Source organism: Grammomys surdaster, unplaced genomic scaffold (assembly GCF_004785775.1).
Source record: "Grammomys surdaster isolate TR1022 unplaced genomic scaffold, NIH_TR_1.0 325, whole genome shotgun sequence".
Lineage (NCBI taxonomy): Eukaryota > Metazoa > Chordata > Mammalia > Rodentia > Muridae > Grammomys > Grammomys surdaster.
Genome location: NW_021604744.1, coordinates 3,651,110 through 3,671,853, shown reverse-complemented (window position 1 = coordinate 3,671,853; position 20,744 = coordinate 3,651,110). Strand labels below are relative to the sequence as shown.

Genomic DNA, 20,744 nt, shown 5'->3' with positions numbered 1-20,744 from the left:
GGTGACTATTCAATAGAGCAGTAGCTTTATTTGTTCTTCACAAATTCCCATGGAACTTAGCAGTAGCCATTTGAAAGAAGAAATTCATACTTATTAGGAGCAAAAGGAAGTGTGTAAAAGTGGTCATTTCTTCCCGTAAATAAATTAAAGCTTTCATGATGAAAGGCGATTTTTATTAGCAACTATAATAAATAGTAATGTCATTTGTAATGTATCTTATTGAGAAAACATTGTACCTTTGGTGAAATGGATACAAATGAATGAAAGTGAGTACTCTAATTAGCACTGTAGGAAATGCAGGATTAATTACCCTTGCAGTTCCTCCTAAAAGTAATGATTTTGATCATGTCAGGTGCCTTTTATTTAAATTAACACAATTGTCAAAACTTACTTAAAAGTGAATCATATCCAAGTGCTCTTAAGAATGTAATGTTCCCTTTAAAGTTTCTGGCTTAACTCTAGTCTTCTTTAACATCATATTAAAATATTGTGCAGCAGAAATAATGAGTTCCTTGATTTCCTTAATCATCTTCTACACTGCAGAATTTATCAACTATTCATTATCTTGGGAGCACAAGCCCCAGCACTGTGTGAATTGGGCATATGGTACATATATTGGGGATGGTGGGACATCTCTGTGCTCCCAGAACTTGAAAGGAAGAGGCAGGCAGAGGTAAAATTCAAGGTCATTCTCTGCTAAATAATGAGTTTAAACACAGTCTAAGCTACAAACCTTTCTCAACAAATAAAAAAAAAAAACAAGCATCTTATATTAGGAGTAGGTACAGAAGTCCTCCTCAATGGTTAGCATTGTTCAGGGAGATTCCAGGTGCTGCAGGCTTCCTCCAAGAGTTTTGGAGAACAGAGCAATGCTTTACAAAGTTAAGTGCTTTGATGGGGTCATCTATACAAAGTTAATAAAAGCAGGAAGCAATTCAAATTCCCTAAGGGAAGAAAAGGTCCATATATCAACAAAACAACAATTTAGACAAAGTAGCTACTGTCAATAAATCTAAAAGCAATATTCAGAGTAATGAGAAGCAATTACTGGAATGAGCAGAAGCAGATCCTCTCTCCAGACTCTGCTTTGCCATTTACCATTAACAGGCATTTCACTCTTGAAAGAAAAAGCACTTATTTTAACTTAAAAATGAGAGTATCTCTCTGGCCACTGCCAACGGATCACAAATATCCAAGTTGTGTGACTCATGATTTCCAGAATTCCTTTCTTGGTATTTTGTGGTGAGGAATCAAGATCATGAAGTAGCATCAAGTGGCTGACAAACTGACAGCAAGACCCCATCGCTGGACACAACACCTACACATTTTATCAAAAATGGAGAAGGCAGTCTGATGCCTACATAGATTGTTCATCCCTAAGTGCTAACATCTTTGGCACAGGAATGTACTCTGCATTCCAACAACAGAGAAACATAAACCCAGTCACAGACACTTTGATAGGGTGTTCTGATACAGAATGTCAGCACAAAGCTTGTGAGAGTAACCAATATCTTTTTTTGACTTTGAGGCCCATTCCTAGAGAGGCAGCCCATATCTAACCCTGCTTTGTTCACCAAAAACGAGAGACTAGATAACCCAGGGATTTAGGATAAAGCCAAATACAACTGTTCTAAAACACAAACAAACAATAAAATCACTCCTAATGGCTTTACTCATAAAACAATGCCTTTCTCAGCCATCGTCAGGAAAGCTCCTTCCTGTAGGATATGGGTACAAATACAGAGACTCTCAGTCAAACATTATGTAGGGAGTGATAGACTTTGGAAAATTTAGTCCTAATTATGACTAAATCCTTCCCTCATGAATAAGAGAACCACTGTGGAGGAAGAGAGAGAAAGAGTGTAAGAGCCAGAAGGGATGGAGGATATCAAGGAAGCAAAGCTCTTAAAATCAATCTTAACAAAGCTCAAATGACCAAAGCCTAAGGCAGGCCATACTCAGGTCTGCCCAAGGTCCTCTGGGTACATATTAAGGCTTCCAGTTTAGTGTTTTACCTGAGTGGGAAAACAAGTGGGTCTCTGATACTTGTGCTTTTTCTTGGGCTCTTTTCATCCTGTTGGTTTGTCTTGTCTAACTATAAACTGAGAGTTCTTGGTTTATCTTACTGTATTATATTTGGTTATATTTAATTATTATCTTTTAAGAAGCTTGTCTTTTTCTAAAGAGAAACAGAAAGGAAATGGATTCATATGGTTTTCCAACTCAGAAGTGGTAGTTTTTGTTTTATCTTATTATATATTACTTTGCTATGTTTTATTTTTATCCCTTCGAAGGTTATCTTTTTCTATCAAAAGACATAATGGGAATAGATTTGTAAGAAAAAGGAGATACTTGTGTGGAGGGAGGGTGGCAGGGACTGAAAGGAGTGGAAGAATGGAAAACAGCAATTACAAAAAAAAATCTCTTGTCAATAAAAGAGAAAAAATAAAAGTTAAGAATGAAAACAGAGGTCAGCTTATAAGGAAACATCCTTCACAGAGAAGAAAGGACGCTAGTCTAAGGCAATAAAGACAAGATAGTCCGGGGTAGCTCTGTGAAGCACAATAGCACTGGTAAAATGTGCTGTAGCAGAGACTTCAGGACCTCAGCACAGATCCTGTCTGCTAAAGCTCTAATCTGGTAGGTCTGTAAGAAGTGCAGGAATTGAGAAAGGAGACAGAGTCTTAAGAAGAAGAAGATCTTAAACATCAAAACACTAGCATTACCAGTCTTTAAACTGTTTGTCAGTGCTTACAGAGCCACTATGGAAATGAGTGCTAAAGTTTTTCAAACAAAACTAACTAAAATTAGAACTACTCTATGGCCCATTTTACCATTCCTATTTATATACCAAAGTGGATGTATATGCTTTCACTGAGATTCCTATGCATTGATAGTTATTTTTACTTTATTCACAATATCAAAGAAATGGAATTAGTCTAGATGCCCATTAACAAATTAATGTGTAATGAAAATGTGGTATATATAAACAATAGAATTTTATTTACCCATAAGGAAAGACACAGTCAGGAAATTTGTAGGAAAAGAAATGAAACTAAAAAAAATTACATTGTGTGAGATAACTGAGACCCAGAAAGTTAAACTATGTATACATTCTTTCAATAGTATCCTAGCTTCTGTTTTTGTTTTTGTTTTTCTATATGTGTGTTGGCATAGGAATGGGTATGAATAAAGACTGGGAAATCAGTATTGGCAGGAAGCCTATATGTGTGGTGGGGGGGGTAATAGAACACACATATGGTGAAAAGTGGGAATTACAAACCCAGTGGTAGAAGGGAAAGTAGGGACTGGGCAGGCAAATATTGAAGATGAATAACAGAGTATTAACTAAAAGAAGGTAGGTATAAAGCAAAAAGATATGCATTGTCAAAGTGTTCTTGGTAGGCCTCTTACTTTGCTTGATAATAATAAATTAAGTGACATTTTAAAAAACATGAAAAAAGAGCAGCTTGGAACCTTAAAATGCACTTAGTGCAATAAACAGAGTTCCCTGTCCTTTCCTGTCCCAAAGCTACCAAGAGCTCAAAGGTGATCTTGTTAGACTAAATCCAAGTAACTATTACTTATCTCAATCACCTATCCCGAGTCTTAAATCATATAAAACAGCTTTTAACTGACAATGAAGTTCACTCAAACAGTAAGTTTATTTGAGTTTATTGCAGCTCATAATTTCTTCCTTGTTTGACCCAGAGGGGTGGAGCACAGCTTTCACACCCAACTTTTTCACCTTTCTGGACAGAACACAGTTTTAATCCCTCTTCTATGGAAAGCTTGTTTTTTCCATTCCCCAGGTTCACTTGCCTTACCTTGTTGCAAACATACTGTTCTTTCCTTGAACTCACCAGAGTTCATTGTGAACTCTGCAGTTTACAGTTGCATTAAGAAGTTTCCTGAACCTTTTTTCTAGTATCTGGAATGTCATGAGATGTACTAAGGATACTGTTCCTAACCTTAGGCCTCCTCACCAAAGGTTCAGGTGATTTTGCTACTCTCTGGTTCGGAATGTAGAATTCTAATCCAACTTTGTATGCCTCTACATTCTGGACAATGAAGTATATACAGCTATTTGTATACAAACCGTAAAAGCAAGGGATTGCACAGTATCTGCACTTAGATTCTAGGAAGTCAAGTTGTCAAAACAATTGGGAAAACAAATATACTATTCTATGATCACATCCTCTGAAAGAATCACAACTTAAAATAGGAGTAGTCAGCACTGAAATAAAGGGTATTTGCTCATAAGTCATAAGTTATGGTCAAAAGGAATATTTTTATTTTTTGACCAAAGGAACTATTTTCATTAGAGTGAAGATTATAGTGACGAAAATGCTAAAGATTGTGAAATAAACTATGCCCGAAATCAGATTTTGGGCTATGTTTAGAGCCTGGTGATCCCAATGTGTCAGGCTAGGTCTCCGTGCCAGAAAGATTGTACAAGAGTCCAGATTGACAAAGAGATTGGAAAGCTGACTTCTATTTGACCTTCAATATTTTTCTATCAAACTGTTTCTCATAGTGGAAAAAGCAGAATAAATGCATAAAATTAAATTGTCTTCATATGTGATCAATAGTCTAAATCTGTGCTTGGACACTAAACATTTCTCATCCTCTAGTTCTATCTGAATTCCATGTTAGAACAGTTGCACCTTCAGTTTGTACAGTGCTTCATAGTTTTAATGTCCATATATGTTTTGATTGTTTCACTGAATCAGTGTAGTAGAACATGCATAGCGTTCTACTTAGAAGAGAAAGAAAGTATAGAGTCGGTGATGAAGCACTCTCTGTGTCATGCTGGGAGGGGCCTAACAAGGCCTGTCATCAAAGAGGATGGAAAGGAGCAAAGGCATCAAGTGTGAGAACTTTGAAAGATGACCTTAAGTGTAAGGCGAGTTTTCGGCCATTTAAATATATGTATTTTATATATGCATGACAAAGAAAGATATTTAAATGAAATGATTCTATTCTGATCACAAATTTACTAGAGACATTTTTTTCCCAAATAATTGCTGTTCTCTTTTGATTTGGATTGATCAGATATCTCAATTTGAGCAATAGGAACACATTCTCAATTCACCTGATATAACTAAAATGATAATTGAGATTGGACTCTATCTAAAAAGGAGAGGTTTGAGGACTTCCGGTCTGGGCCCGAGCATAGAGCAGGTCACAGGCGGCAGCTCAGCACCCAACCCCAGAAAATCGAGAGAAAGAGGGACTCCCAGGAGCTTTAACTCTGGCAGCATCCCAGGTAAAAATGAATCACCTGTGATGTCTGCTGTTGGAAGTTCTAATCCAGATGCAGGCCTCCGAACTTACACTACTCAGACCTTTGAAGGGCCACTGACAAGAACATCAAACAGCTAGAGATTGACATCACTAATCTGAAGAAATCCCTCGTTTCACTGTCTGAAAAGACCTCCTAAAATCGCAAAGAGCCTTATTGGACTTGATTTACTCTATTACAATAGAAAAGGTTGTGTACAGCTCTGGACTGTGTACAGCTCTTAAAGAAGAAGGTTGCCTTTACATAGACAAGACAAGGAGAGTTAAAGAGAGCATGAAACAGTTAGTGAAGGCCCTAAGAAAAATCAGAGAAAGAAAGAGACAGATGAAGGCTGGTACAAGAATTGGTTCTCAGCCTCTCCAAGGTTGTCAACCCTATTTCCTCCCATCTTGGGACCATTATTTGGGTTCTTTTTGCTTTTTTCTGATGGTCCCTTGCTCTCAAATAGGCGGACTAACTCTGTGATACAACAGATAAATAATTTGGTAGCAAAACCTACTCAGATACATTATCATTAGTTAGCTATGGAGGACCATGAGACTCAAGATGAGGTTGTTACTTTATACAGGGTGTTTCCAAAACCCATCTCCACCCAACCTAAAAGGGGGGACTTCTGCCCCTAGACCAAGCAGAGACGGGCCACCCAGAACCCCCTCTGTCAGGCAATCTGAATTCTTGCTTAGGCTGCGAGGCTAAGCACTGCAAGGGAATATAAATAAAAGATAAAAATATCTATCTGGGTTCCCTGAGGGACAAGCCTGACTGCATAGGGGTTGATGTCAAAAGTATCCTCTCTCCAGGAAAAAGACATCGGGATGTGTATGGCCCTCATGCCTCCCTGGACAACTTCAGGGGGACTGGAGCCACTACAAGGTCCCCTTCAAATACTGGAGGTCAGGCCTCTACCCCCGCCTTCGCAAGTTTAGAATTGTCACAGCTCTTCTATACTTAGAGAAGGGAGGAGATGTCAGGGGCAGCCCTGCTTACCCACTGAAGGCCTAAAATCAGCCATAGGCCTAAAATCAACAATAGGCCTGTCATACATGTATACTAACACCAAGTCTTGGGTCTCAGTGGAAAAACATCGAAACAGATGGCTATAAGCTAATGTAAACAAGCAGCTTTTGTGGAAATTTACAAGCCTGAGTAGTCATAGACCTTGTAAATTGGTAGCCTTGGCAGACAATACCAACTTAGATAAGGACGAGCGAGTCATAGGAAGAGTCATAGTGACTTGTCCCCTGAACCTTCACCCAGCCGATACCCGGCTCTGATGATATCTGTTTTCCTCCTGATCACCCACACTCCAGTGTCATTCCCTTCCCCACATCCTGCCTTTCTGTGTTTATAACCCCTGTGTGAATGAATTACGATTTGAGAAAAAAAATTATAAAAAAATAAAAATAAAAAATAAATAAAAAGGAGAGGTTTACCACTTAGTGTAAATTGATCCTTAATGCATACCATATTCTGCATTAGATGAAAATATAGCACCCAGACTGTAGTAGCTCTTCACTGGAGACCACAGGCACACAAGATTCCAGTGTGCACAACCCTCATTAAACATGATCTAAATACAATTAACATCAACAATACACTCAGATTCCTGTGACCACAATGTATGAATTATCACTGATTATATGAAGTATAAATTCTTAGTGGCTCTTCATTTCACAAATCAAGAGGCCAGAGGTATATATCTTGATAAGTGGCTAATCACAGAAATTCCTGTGACTGCTCCCAGTGGCAGATCACTCTGAATTTCTGATCTCTGTATTCAGTTTAAGCACAGACAAGAAAGCATGTGGAGTTTATGATAGGTACCACTTAATATGTCCAGTGAAATATATATATATATATATATATATATGTGTGTGTGTGTGTGTGTGTGTGTGTGTATGTAAAATGTGTGTGTGTATATTGTGATATATATCACAATATATACTACTTAATCCATCTAATGAATTACATATATATTCACATATATGCATGCATATATAGTTAATAACATTTTAGTTTCTTATTTGTTTGCTTGCTATTTTGTACCAGTAAATTTGAGATGTAAGTAGTAAAGTCAGTTTTGCAAGAGAATTCTAAGAAAGTTCTAGCTAATAATTAATTTAGACAAAGTAAGTACAAGAGGGATGAGCAATGTGTATCTGTTGCTCATACAATGAAACCTTCAGGCAAAACTTGACTGGAAACCTTAAATCACATGCACAGAGTATGTATTCATCAGTGCTGAAATGCAGGATGAATCACAAGTGGGAAATGTATCAGCTATCCAACAAGGATTTACATCAGAAAAGATGTCAGCTGTGACACTGCGTATATGCATCAGCTCATCGAAGCCCTGTGTCCTCATGCCTTTCATTGCTGTGCTGAAACCGTCAGAAGTACTCGCCAAGAGTGTTTCTTATCATTTAATCAAGACCATGAAAATAGGTGGTCAGCTTAGCATTGATCTGCTCCCAAGTAACCCATAAGACCTGCTATTCAACCGCAGATCCTATCAAGTTGGTGATATGAATCAGCCTCTAAAAAAGTGACTGTTCAGTGTACTGGCAAGTTTAAGATTTTCATTGTGGAAAGATGATGGCCAGTCACGGATCTGTCCTCAAGTCATCAATAAAGCATGCAATCCATTCCATTACTTGCAGATCATCCACAATTATCTCTGGTTGCTCGCTGATCTTAAGAATAAATAATTATAAATCTTCTAGGTTATTTCAAGTTTTTAACCATTATAAAACTTTAAGTCAGAGTAGAGTACTTATTATTTCTCAGAACAAATTAAAGGGCTTTATTGTTTTCCAAAGAGTTTAAGCCCCAGACATAGAATCTGTGGGCATAAACAACAAGCCTAACTAATCAGTGGATACTCTTTGATAGGATATGGAACACAATCCAGATTAATACTGTATGGTTTCATTCTGGATGTGTTGAGGAAGGATTAACAGGAGTCACTCAGTAATAATGTACTTTTCACCCCAGCATGAGGCAGAAATTTGATTCTGTAGTTGCCATGTAAAAAGTGAGGCGTGATGACATTCTGCTGTAATCAGTGGTGTGGAGGTAGTTTACATATTCCCAGGAGCTTCTAGTGAGCCAGGTTCTCTTACTCAGTGAAGCTCAGGTCCCAGTGAGATACAGTCTCACAAACAAGGTTGTCTCCTCTGGAGCAACACCTGAGGTTAATCCCTCATTTCCACACACATGCATTTGCACAGACATGAAAATAGACACACATGCACACCCACACGCATGCATACACACACACACGGATATGCATGCTAAAAATATGCATATTTAAAAATAAAAGAGTTTGTTGACAATTTCACAAGACTTTCCAGCCAGGGAAGGTGATTGCTTGACAGAAGTATAAACTATATTTCAGGTGAGAGATAAATGGAAGTGACTATGAAGTGGAATATACCAAAGAATTCCCAGATGAATTGTGGGATGCCACTCTCAAATGTTATGATTCTGGATTCACATTGTTTTCTTCTTTATATAAAAACAGTCATCACAAATTTAACAGCTAACTGCAATACAAGTTTATTGTCTATAACTTTGTAAATGAAAGATCACTCTCCAGAACTTATTCTTACACGGAGACAATTGTACAAGCATGAAGGCAGCTGTCTGAAATCTGCACTCTACCAGGAGACACTGCAGAGTTAACTCCCATTTGTCTATAGGACCAGGTCTCTATGTCCTCAGTGGCTGGTGGTTGTGGGCTACAGTCTTACATCCTATTTAATTTACTGGCTCCTGGATTCCTTCTAATTAAAATCAGAAAGCTGGGCTCCAGTCCTTCTCATGCCTCTGACCTTGTTGACATCCCTTTCTGTGTCAAAGCTGCTGTTCTCATCCAGAGAACACTGCCTGCACTTCAGGGCTCATATAATCAAACTGTGTCTCCCTGTATAATTTAAGCTAGCCACCCTATTTTAGTGCTCATTAATTACATCCACAAAACATATCATTTCCTTCAATGGAACATGCTTATGAGTCATAGCAATCTGGCCATGACTGACTTTGAGAATCGACTGAGTTTACTACTGTCAGTGACTGGCTTCTGTATTTTAAAGAACTCTGAGAGCTGCTAGTACACAGACATAAAACATTTGAAATACATTTTCGAATATGCTGGGGAATATATAGATTTGCTCATTTTAAGTGCAGTCTAGAAAAATGTGAAAATAAAAAGAGATTAGCGATTATATTGAACCTGTAAGTGGACACTACCAAAAAGTAGCATCTCTTTCTTTAGCAGCACGCCTATCTCTATAGGATACGGTTTACCTTGCTCACACATATTTATCTGAATTCAGGACCATCTCAGAGACTACTTCAACCTTTATTACTTTTAAGACTAAAGAGAAATGGTTTCTCTCCAATGTTATGATCTGATTTGGTCTTAAATGATTTTGATGATAAGAATAAGATCTTTTATTCTGTCATTCACTTATCAAAACATGTGGTACAGCCATTTATGATTCTAATAATCTGATTAATATCTTTCCAGCATTGCAAAAATAGATGAGTAATTTATCTTCAGAAGATAAGAATTAGACTCAAAGGAATGATTATATTTCCAAAAAAGCAGTTTATTTCAGGTTGATGCACATATATAGGTATCTTGCTTATGTGATGATTAATATTTTGCCTGTATCAACATCAAACTTAGTTTTGATTCCTCAGTGTACAACAGCTGGTGGTAGGGCAGAGACAGCAGAGAAGTTCACAGGATGACAGGGGGAAATCAGTTTACATTTTATGCTTCTATAGATACTCAGCAGAGTAGATAAGCCACTTTCCAATAATTATAATTTGAGCAGATGTGAATTTGTTCTCATTAGGATTCACAGTTACAAGCCATATACAGTGCAGGTAAACAGCTACTGAGCAGAGAGTGAGGAAGCTCACGCTCTCCTGTTTCTGTAATCTGAACATCCCAGACAGCTGCACACTAAATACTTAATAACAGGCAGCTTCTTTTCCTGAGTCAACTGTACAACTAAAGGAATCCTTAATTTTTAAACGTGGGCCTGTTCACCCTGCACATTCCGGGCAACTATACCGTATTTTCTATGTGCTCTACCTCAGAGGGCTTTACTAAGCAATCAAGTGTTTTGGAGATGCGTGATGAATATGAACTCACACAGCTGCAGCTGAGGCTGCTGCACTAAGAACTGTTAAATCAGCTGTCACCCGTGTTTGATGCTTGACGCGCAAGAATTGGCTGAAAGAAAAACACATTGTTCATTGTCCAATAACCATAAATAGAATTTTTCCAGAAAAGACTACTGGCATCCTGAAGTTTAATCATGAAGGATCATCTTATCTTCCAAGGAACTAAAAGACATGAGGTAGCATATAATGAAACAAGGCAAATGTTAGCATGTTTAGTGATGCTTTCCAGACAAAGATGGAGCTTGTAGTTAACAGGACAGTGTGGTTGAGACATTAAGCAAGGAAATGGAAGCAGATTCTTGCCCAAGTTTCCAGCACTCAGAAGGCTGCATTGCTCTTCCTTGACAAATCTTCAATAATATCGTTTCTATGCTATGCTAAAATAAGGTTGACGGCTTTTGGTTTCTACTGGCTTCCACTAGTCTATGGCTTATACCCATACTATACCTCATTCACCTGTTGGTCCTAGAGCCTTGATCAGGGTCCAGTGTGGAAACAAATCAAAGATAAGATGTGTTTCAGCAAAAAGAAATCAGTTCAGAGCCCATGAGGACAGGAACACCAGCAAAGCACTCTTCTGAGGTGGTTCACTTGCAGAGAACTGCTCTTCATCTTCTAATGCAAATATAGTGTGGTTTTCCTGGGAGAACGTAAGGAAATGTACAGACAGCCCATGTACCGAGAACACCCATTTACCAATGGAAAGGTGCTGTTAAAGTCTCAACGGTAAACCTGTGAGTTTGTAAAGGAGGATTCTTTCTCAGAAACAGACACACACCAGAAATCACCTGGGCAACTTCCAAGCTGCTCAAGTAACACCCACCCATAAGATGGATAACTGAGGAAAAAGTTGTTACCAGTATTCCCACTGTGTGACTTATGGTAAACTACACTACTAAAAAAAATTTCCACCCTGTTGTTTTTAAATGTAACAGAAGTGTAATGTCTTCAGGGAGGGGAAGGAACTTGTTACACTCCTGTGAAGGCTCAAGAGCCTTGAAAGCTCCAGCAATGCTGCCAGCCTTCCTCCTTTCATCACAATGAACACAACTAAATCCATACAAATCATGGATTTCCCTTAAGAGTTGAGAGAAGAAAAGAAGAGATCTTAGTTAAATAAAAATCATGACTGTAAGTATTGGTGTGCATGCATTCGTGAGTGTGTGTGTGTGTGTGTGTGTGTGTCTGTCTGTCTGTCTGTCTGTATTTGACATGTTCATGCTTGGGATCACAGCTCAGATCATATCATATTCATTATTGTTGAATACTGGGTTCTGTTATGATTTATAACAGAATCTCTGCATATGATTTTTAGTTCAAGAGATTAACAAATAAACCTAAAAAGCAAAAATAATATATCAATAACAACTTCAATTTGTACCAAAAGTTGTAAATAAACTATAGGACATTCATTCAACAGAATAATATATAGTGATTGAAAGAGATATTATATTTGTAATGAGTCATTACAAATACAAATATCAGTTTATAAGATAGCATACATGATATGATATTTTAATAAAAATATTTACATTCACAAAGGGAAAATTCTGGAATGGCATAGACACAATTATTTCTAAATGTTAATTCATAATTTTTCTCTTTTATTCCTTAATTTTCTCAGTGTTCTTTTTTATTCTATAAGTTTAATTAAATCAGTTTATGATATAAATTGAGTTACTATCTATCTACACATGCAGCTCTGAAATAGCCTGAAGTAAAAATAAAATCAACTAGTTCCCTTAATTCATTTTTAATATCTGCCCCTTTTAAGTCTTATATACCACTAATACCTTTTAAAATAATGTTGTCTCAGATCAAGTAGATGAAAAATGTACATTTATATGAAAAAATCTACTTTTTATATATGTTTACTTGCAAATATTTTCATACAAATTTTCTTACCCATAAAATATTTTAAATTAAACGTTTTAATCTTGTACTTAGAAATATGTACACATAATGTCATGTTTTAAAAAGTGATATAAAATTGTTTTTATCAGTGATACTTGAGGCTACAAACTATATATTAGGATTTTGAGTGTACAATACAGCAAAGTGTGTGTGTGTCCAGTAAACATACTCATGATGCCTCTGGTAGTTGAGAAAGTACTCAACAGTATCACTGGTTTGGGGAACAAAAAGTTCCAATCTTCTTACTCTAAGATGATCTCAAAATACACTCCTGGCCATGCTTAATAAAGCATTTCTTTAATACAAAGGAATATGATAGATCTTTCTTAGTAGACAAAATGGGAAGAATTATGGAAGCTAAGCAGAATGTAAGAAAATACAGAAGGTTAACCCAATAAACAAATCAATGAAACATAGAGTAGAAATAAACAAAGAGGACTTAAAGATCACATTTGCCTTAACTCATAGTATGGTGATATTTTTCACTTTTATTATTTGAATCTGTTTTCAAAACAGGTACCTTAAAACACTACACTCAAGAAAATTGTTCAAGAACTAATAAGCCATGGAAATTCCTGAACTATATGTAAAATCTTAAAGAAAAGATACTAGCATTTTCATTTTTTGTTTGTTCCATAAACCCTTTCATCTATCTTTTGTTTGTTCCATAAACCCTTTCATCTATCCTTGACTCAACAGTCAGAACTACATGATCAAAGCAACCAACTTCTGCTCCTTGCTGACGCTGTAACATAGACTGCCTGTTCAATTACACCTTCCCCAGCTTTCTGTTTTCAAGTTTCCTTCATTGAAGCACAGCTTGGTTGTTCTGGAACTATCTCTCTAGACCAGGCTAACCTTGAACTCAGAGATCTGCAAATCTCTGTATCCTGTGTGCTTGAATTGAAGGTATGTGCCACTTAACCAAGATCTAAGCTTTTCTTTAATTCTTTTTCATAAGATAGAATCTTATCTGGGTGGAATCTTGCCCCAAGATCACCACTACCATTAATTCCATTTAATATCTTTAATCTGTTTCTGATATTCCTTTAATCTTTGAACGATATATTTTGTATTTCTCTTGTTCAGTTTGCTCTATTTTATCAAAATGCACTTCATAAGAATGAACAACAGGACAGAGTCTTTACTAGGCTGTTTTGAGATACCTGAAGCCCATGCAATTAACCTAAATGTCTTCACCTTAGCCTCATGTAGGCTCTTTGAACAAGGGAAAAAGCCACATTCTTCACCAAAATAGGGCCCATTAAGCAGCACTTAAAACTCACCCTCATAGAAGCAGGGGGAGGGAGGATGGAATGTGGGGTTTCTGGAGAGGGAACCAGGAAAGGGGATAACATTTGAAATGTAAATAAATAAAATATCCAATTAAAAAAACAAACAAAACAACAACAAAAATTCTACTGCTCTCATAACCCAAAGTCCAAAAATCCACATTCCTCTAAACAAAAGCATGGTCAGGCCTGCCATAGTCCCCAGTACTAATGCCTGTCTTATTTAGGGTCCCATTGTTGTGAAAAGATACCATGACCTTGACAACTCTTATAAAGGAAAACATTTAACTGGGGCTGGGAACATTTCAGAGATTAAGTCCATAACATTTCAGAGATTTAGTCCATAATTTTCATGGTAGCGTCTAGATAGACTTGGTGCTGGAGGAGCCAAGAGTTCTCCATCTTGATCTATAGGCAGCAGAAAGGGACTGTATGTCGCACTTGCGCTTGGTGTAGCTTGGCCAACAAGGCCATACCTCCTCTGATAAGGCCACACCTCCTAATAATGTCTCTCCCTATGGGCCAAGCATTCACACACATGAGTTTATGGTGGGCAAACCTATTCAATCCACTAAAACAGGTACTTGAGAAAACTTGATCATGAAATATACTTAATATATTGTTTCTTCTGTCTGCCTTATTTCCTCCAGTACTTGCAAGCTATTTTTAGAATACCAAGGTTCTGTGATACTCAGGGCACTAAAACAAAAGCTGGTTGATAGACCTCTATAACTGACATGCTGGATTTCAAAACACAAACAACTAGAAGGTATACAATCAATGCAACTTACATTAAATACTGTAAAAGAAACAAAAGTAATTTTAACTTTACAATTAAAAAAGCCTTAGCACATGTGCTAACACTTGTTTGAAATCCAGATCCTGCCCTAACTTTATCTCTTGCTAACATAACATCATAGAGAACTGCAGCTAATTTCCATATGTGTCTCTGAAAATGTGCAGAACCAGCCTTCCAAATGAAGACTGTTATTTCCAATATTAGATTGATTTCTAGACCAGTCCATGATTGAGTCTGAATCCCTAGTTGTAGAGCACCATAGACACTCAGCAGGAAGTTCCTTAGCATTGAAACTTTTTAAACAAAATAAAATAAAAAATGAAAAGAATATGATTTAAATAAATTTGTAGCATACAGAGATATATCTCCCTCTTTTTTATTTTATGAAGATATTGTTTTAAATTTCCCTGGGCCTATTCCACAGTCTATTGTCTTTGACAGTTATAAGGAAGAGGGTAGTGGGCCTGATTATTTCTGGTATAACAGCTTTAATTACATTAATTGCTAGCACCATTACTTCTGCAATTGCTGTGACACAAGAAGTTAAGACAGCTACTTTTGTTAATCATTTAAAAACAAAAAACAAAAAAATGTGGCAGTCCCTGGCGGCTTTCTGCACAGATGAGTGCTTGAGATTTCATTAGTTTTTGCTGAACTTGTAAAGGAGACACCTGGATGATGGATTAATAAGAACACTGACCTGTGGGCAGCCTCATAGCTGAGAACATTGGATTTTTACCCTAGTCCAGCAGCTCTGCTGCTCACATAGATACAAATGAATGAAAACCCCATTCGGGAAGACAGCTGGCCAGCAGTCCAGAGCTGATGCAGGCCATGCTGGAGTATCTGCTAACATGATGAAGAAGAGGGTATCTCACAAAAAACATCGGACCAGTGTGGGACCAAGCAGGCCTGTGTCCCAGCCCCAGCGGAACATCATAGGCTGCAGGATCCAGCATGGGTGGGGAGAGGGCAACGGCCCTATCACCCAATGTAAGGGGACTGTCCTGGACCAGGTGCCTGTGAACCTTTCCCTGTATCTTACAAAGTATGACAGATTTGACTGTGTTTATGGATGAGAACTTAAAGATGAAAGAGTGTCTGCGCTTGAAGTCCTCCCTGACAGAGTTGCAACATCTCGGATCAGCGATGCACACTTAGCGGACACAATGATTGGCAAAGCAGTGGAGCACATGTTTGAAACAGAGGATGGCTCTAAAGATGAATGGAGGAGAATGGTCTTGGTATGGGCACTTGTCATGAACACATAGTTTTACATCACCTATGAGAAAGACCCTGTCTTGTATATGTACCAGCTCCTAGATGATTACAAAGAAGGCGACCTCCACTTCATGCCCGATTCCAATGATTCGCCTCCAGCAGACAGGGAGCCAGGAAAAGTTGTGGACAGCCTGGTAGGCAAGCAAGTGGACTATGCCAAAGAAGATGGCTCGAAAAGGCCTGGCATGGTCATCCAACAAGAGAGGCCAAGCCCTCTGTCTATTTCATCAAGTTTGATGATGACTTCCATATTTACGTCTACGATTTGGTGAAAACATCCTAGATGTCATCACAAACTTTGCCAAATTTGTGGAACTATTAAGTGCATAATTTGTAGACATAAAGACTTGATTGCTTTCCAGTTTAATGAAAGCTTAGATGTCCCTCCGAACCCACAATCTCCACCAGCAGAGCTGGTGTTGTTCTGAATAGTGCAGACTGACTCAAACACAAGGCATCTGGGAGGGGAGTCCTCCCTCTTCAAAGCATCTGTGAGAGAGGTCCTCCCTCTTCAAAGAAGGCTGTCTGTGGGGGATTACAAGCAAGGTAGTAAAAGTTAAGCTAGTATCATAGTCATTTAAACTTGGATAGGTTGTAACCATTTTCTTTTTTGAAAGATTATTTGTCTATATAGCTATCTGTCTAGATCTGCATCTGTGTGCCTATGTATATATTATACACATACAGAGGCACTCACTCTTGGCACTCCTTTCTTGCGGATTGGAGTATGGGGTGATAATGTTTTCTCCAGTTCAACAGGAGTGCTTGACCCAAGTCAGTCATATTTATAATATGCCTGCTCTTTGTTTAAAATTACATTTGGGTACAGAAAGCACACAGAGACATTTAGGTTGTTTCAAAAGTCAGAATTTCTGAGTACCATTTCAATCTAAAGGCTTTTAGCTGAGTCCAGGTATAAATTAGCCATAAACAGTCAATGACCCACAGTAGAATTTAGTAAACTTGAGAAATCCGGGTAAAAGGCTGCCTTTAATTCTAAAAAAAAAAAAAAAAAAAAACAAAAGAAAAAAATGATAGTAATGTGTTGAATATACAAGAGGATTTAGACAGGCATTTGGAAGAACAACGGATTGATGCTCTTTATCCTATTCAAATTACTGGAAGGAGGTGCAGAATTTAAGGATAAGGAGCCGTCTTGAGTGTCATGCCAAAACCATTGGATTCATGCTAGTCCTAAAATTTACAGTGGTCGTTATTATAATTAGGAAGAAGTCTAATGACACTTGCAGTATATTTGGCACAATTCTAACACCTCTCTGAAAGTTTTAACAATACATAGGGAGCTTATGAATCTCAAGAATGATGTCCTGCTGAGCATTGATGCGGTATGTACTGCAGATAAAATTACCCGTGGCCTGAGGTCAGTGTTTCTATTTTGGTTGAACTTCAAAAATGGCATATATAGCTTGATCATCGTAGCCCTTTTTGTCCTGGGAATACTTTTATTCCTGCCCATTATGTTAAAGCTTTTCTTTAAAAACAACATGTTGGCAGCCAAAGTACATGGCTTGAACCTGAAAATGGTCCCGAAACAGAGTTATTAAATTAACATGCTGGCAAAGCAAAGGACGGGTAAGATTCTGCACAGAGCCTACCAATCTAAGACAGAAATGCATTGCTTTTGATAATGCATATTCCATGACTGGCAAGGAAGGCATTTTTGTCAGAATGAGCTAAGACAGGCTTAGTCTTGTTAATGAAATAAAAAAGGGAGGGAGGCAGAGAGTCTTTGGGGCTGCTTGGCAAGAATCTGACATGGCCCAAGGACAAGGATATGAGCTACTTGGCAGGAATATGACATTGGCCAAGGACAAGGAAGTAGGCTTTAGGCAGGAATTGGACATTAGGCTAGAACGAAGAAGTAATCTCAGGTAGGAATCTAAATCTTAGGCTAGAACAAAGAAGTAATTTTAGGCAGAAATCTAAATATTAGGCTAGAACAAAGAAGTAATTTCAGACAGGATTCTAAATTATACGCTAGAACAAGGAAGTAGGCTTCAGACATGAAAATGACCTTGGGCTAGGACAGAGAAGTAGACTCAGATACTTTGGTCATCCTGATAAGTCTTTAGAAACAGTTATCATGGGAGTGTTCACTTAATTGGGTTTAATGCCTTGCTTTTTCTTTGACTATTGTGTTTATTGTATTGCTTGTTCCTTGTCTATTTGCATCTATTGTATTGCTAGACCCTCAAACTAGAACTGACCTTAATACATGCATGTAATCAAAATGGTATAGAAGCATAAAGGAGGAGGGGGGAATGAGGTGGGGGCTCTAGGGAGGAGAAATGTGGAAAGGGGATGACATCTATATTATAAATAAATAAAATATCCAATAAAAAATTTAAAAAATATTGTTTCTTACCTGTCACAAAAGTACTTGAGGAGAAGACAACTAACTCCAAACCCTAAGTCGGTGGGAATTTAGGAATTTTCAAGTTCAGTTTCTTAGCATCCTGTATTTTCCTTCCAATCCTACTCTGACCCACACACCCAGTTATGTTAATAATGCTTTTTAACTCAGCCATAATAGTAACAAAATAATTAGAGAAAACATTAATGTGGCTTTTATGCACTGTGAGTGTTGAATACTTTATAAATCATACCATTTAGAATTATAAATTAGACTATGATTGACAGAAAGGGAAAATAACAAAAATGTAAATACAACTCTTGCTTTTGTGAGAGTAGTAGTCAGGGATGATGGGAATCTCATCAGCTTTTCTTCTGCAACCAGTTAACTGATTAGAGATAAAGTTTGCTCTCCAGAGGACAGATGTTTGTTCCCAACAGCTCTTTAGGTAGGTGTGTCTAAGCTTTCTTTGTCCTTGCTACCTACAGTGTCCCTGAAACATCTCTGCCTCGGGGGTGGAGTCTTGCTTACATTCCAGCCTCTCTTCAGCTCTCAGCTCCTTCTATGGATGCAGGGTTAAGATGGTTACCACATCCACCCCCCCCATACCTTAACTTGATACCTATTTTGATGATCCCCTTGTTGCCCTAGCTTCTTATCCACACATATACACACTTATACACTTATATGTATGCATAAACATGTTATATGTTTATGTGGTGTTCGTTACTGTAATGGAAAAATAAGTGGTTATTTAGAAGTCATTAGTTGAACATATGCCACACCTTTTTGCAACATGGTACATCACTATAAGTATAGAAGGAGAACAATCTTACACACACACACACACACACACACACACACACATATCATTTCCTGGCACATCTTTATCATTGTGAATTATGTCAGGAATCAGAGCCTTCCAAACAGTACAAATTCTGCTTCTAACAAAAAGGATAGTTGGGGAAATGATGTAAGTCCTAGGGAATGTTTTCTGGTTTTTCATAAGCAGTCAGATACACCAGTCCCTGTGTTAACCAGATCATTACTTTCCAAAAGCTGTTTGATGCCTGTATACTCCCCTTAGTTCCTTCATCTATAGAATGAAATGATTGTAATTTCTGTGACAAGAGGATGGTTGCTTAGATGCACTAAGTTAATCTCTAAACTGGTTCATGTTTTATTTCTGTGGTTTTGAGTACCTGTGGTTAGCTGAGGGGTAAAATAATTCATAGACTATTAATTGTGTGCCATGCTGAACTGTATAATAAAATCTTGTGGTATTCATCTCTATGTCACCTGCATTTTGCATATGAGTGCAAAATTTGGCCAGCATATCCACTCTCAATGGTTTATCAACATGTCAGCTACTTAGTGCCTGCCTCTATTATCAGATCCTTTGTCATGGTATCACAGTCTTTATTTCAAGAAATATTTATTTTATTTAATTATGGATTAACACTGGTAATTTGGAAGTGCCAAGCATAAGCTATAAGGTGTTTCCTTTGATTATAAAAAGCAAAGCTATATACTTGAAAAGAAAAGAAAGAATATGTTCAACTATAGTTTAAAATATGCATAAATATGCATATATATATTAAGTGAGAAGTCATATTACCAAAATTTCTATTACAGTTTATTGTTATAATTGTTCTATCTTAATGTTAGTTGTTAATCACTTACTCTGCCTACAGTATCCACTCACCTTCATAGGAATTATGTTCAACAGATGATACCACAGTTGAGATGGTTGACACTGTCAAGAGTTTGCATTTGGACTGAAGTATGGGAGTGTGAGACAGTGAAGGTTCCTTCTGAACCCTCAGTAGAATTAACTACTTGCACTCAATGCATTCTTGCATTAGATCATAACGCCACTAATGGTGTTCATCTGCTACTTCACATAACAGACACCTTGCTCCAGTGAGTGACCTTTTAGTAAAGTAACGGACAATCTTTCATAAAATTAACAGGTGTATTTTTGCATCTTAGTGAAGTTACTTTCTTATTGTAGTCTTACAGAAGTAAATTATTTTGATTAATTTTATTAATAACTCATTGCTTTGTTTAAAGGAGGCATGAGTTACATGGATATATACTTGTATCAAAATTTCAATGATTTTCATTCTTTAAAATATTACTATGAGACCAAAGGTCTAAACGTGTGATTTTTTGTTATTCAGAGTGTCAGAAAGTAGATGAATCACTGGAAGAAGTCATAAAGGAGAGTTAAATGAATTAGGTATGTGTAGACAGGGTATCACAATCTAGGATGGTATAGCATTGTATATGATTCAGAGTAGTGAGCTCAATGAACTCAGGGTTTGGGGCAGTAGGACCCAAAAAAAGTAGAAAACTGTAAAAAGAGCATGAAGAAATATCTCAGGTATGATGGGGGTAGAGTAATTTTTGACAGGATTTGTGATAAGTGCCAAAATTTTTGACACCATGGTGCATGGGAATCCAGGTAGTCCAGTGAGTGTCTGCATCGCAGTATATAACACAGGGCTAGAAAGAAAAAGAAAGAAAAGAAAAGAAAGAAAGGAAGGGAGGAAGAGAGAGATAAGGGGGAAAGAAAGG

The 20,744-nt window shown here is 37.5% G+C and overlaps 1 protein-coding gene and 1 pseudogene across 3 annotated transcripts in view; both read left to right on the top strand.

Annotated features, from left to right (window-relative positions):
* Magi2 (membrane associated guanylate kinase, WW and PDZ domain containing 2) overlaps window positions 1-20,744 on the top strand; it is a 1,345,877-nt gene that overhangs the window by 321,716 nt on the left and 1,003,417 nt on the right. The gene's annotated exons all lie outside the window — the stretch shown is intronic.
* LOC114630024 lies at window positions 15,289-16,169 on the top strand (annotated as a pseudogene).